This window comes from Mercurialis annua, linkage group LG2 (genome assembly GCF_937616625.2).
Source record: "Mercurialis annua linkage group LG2, ddMerAnnu1.2, whole genome shotgun sequence".
Classification (NCBI taxonomy): domain Eukaryota; kingdom Viridiplantae; phylum Streptophyta; class Magnoliopsida; order Malpighiales; family Euphorbiaceae; genus Mercurialis; species Mercurialis annua.
The window spans coordinates 40998776-41000197 of record NC_065571.1 but is presented as its reverse complement, the minus strand read 5'-3'; the positions used below and the strand labels follow the sequence as shown (position 1 = coordinate 41000197).

The 1422-nt window shown below is 44.3% G+C and overlaps 1 non-coding gene across 1 annotated transcript; it reads left to right on the top strand.

Moving 5' to 3' along the window:
* Positions 1 to 1088: 1088 nt before the first annotated feature.
* On the top strand, positions 1089 to 1195 carry LOC126670901 (small nucleolar RNA R71). Its single transcript, XR_007638890.1, has one exon. It is a non-coding gene; the product is annotated as a small nucleolar RNA R71 (small nucleolar RNA).
* Positions 1196 to 1422: the final 227 nt, after the last annotated feature.

The following is a 1422-nucleotide window of genomic DNA, read 5'->3' as shown; positions in this document are numbered from 1 at the left end:
TGAGGAACTTCGCGTATTGAGGCATCTCACGCAAAGCATTCGCAAAGCTTATATTGATTTGGAGTTTCTTGAAAATTTCCAGAAATTTATGGAATTTTTGGTTATCCGGCTTCTTCTTCAATCGTCCCGGGAAGGGGACCTTTGGCACAAATGGAGGAGGAGGTGGCGGTTTTACATATGGAAGTTCGGTTACTTCCTCCTCATTTGTTCCCGTTGTTAGATCGATCGCTTTCTCTTTACTTGCATGTGGATCATCAAGTTCTTTCCCGCTTCGGAGTTCAATGGCTTTTACTTGCTCCCTTGGATTTGACTCCGTTGTAGACGGTAAACCCCCTTGAGCTCTATTTTGAAGCGAGATGGCAAGTTGAGAAATTTGAGTCTCGAGATGGTGATTGACGGAAGCTTGGTTCTTAAAACCGGTTCTAACTTCCTCAATAAGCTTGTCAATCTTGCTCCCCTCATCCGTATTCCGATTTTGAAAACCGGGTGGGGGTTGTGGTCGGTAGTTGTTGAAGTTGCCTTGGTTTTGTGGACCACGGTTTCCTCCTTGAAAATTTTCTCCTCCCATATTTGGGTTGGCATTGGCTTGACCCGCATTTTCCCTCCACGAAAAATTAGGATGATTCCTCCACCCCGGATTATAGGTGTTGGAATATGGGTCATTGCCTTGCCTTTGCCCATTGACATAGTTGACTTGCTCATTTGAGTTTTGATGTAGGACGGGGCAATCCATTCCCGAATGATCGTGCCCATCACAAGTCTCGCAACCCATTTGAACTACCGCAAGTTGAGCATTCCTTTGATTTGCTTGTTGTTTGTACATCTCGAGTTGTGCTAGAAGTGTCGCATTCTTCGCTTTCATTGCTTCAAATTCTTGGGTTTGCTCGAGGGTCATTATACCCTTTTGAGGTGGTTGCCTCAACCGCTCGGTTGACCAAGAACAACTATTTGTAGCGAGTTCCTCTAGCAAGTTATTGGCCTCATCATAAGTTTTCTTCATAAGTGATCCTCCCGATGCCGCATCAATCGTTGCCCGTGTAGCCTCATTGGTACCATTGTAGAAAATAGAGACAAGATGCTCCCTTCCTAGATGATGATGCGGACAATTTCTTTGAAGCTCTTTGAAGCGTTCCCAAGCTTGGTATAGAGATTCACCATGTAATTGGAGAAAATCTATAATTTCCTTGGTCATCCTTGCGGTCTTACCCATAGAGAAATACTTGTTGAGAAAAGCTTGTGCCAATTGCTTCCATGTTGTGATTGAGGTGCTTGGAAGTGATTGAATCCAATTCCTCGCCTTATCCCTCAAAGAGAAAGGGAAAAGACGAAGCTTGATTTGATCCTCCGTCACATTATGGATTTTGAATGTGTTGCATACCTCCGTGAATTTTGAAAGATGGGCGTTTGGATCCTCGCGTTCCA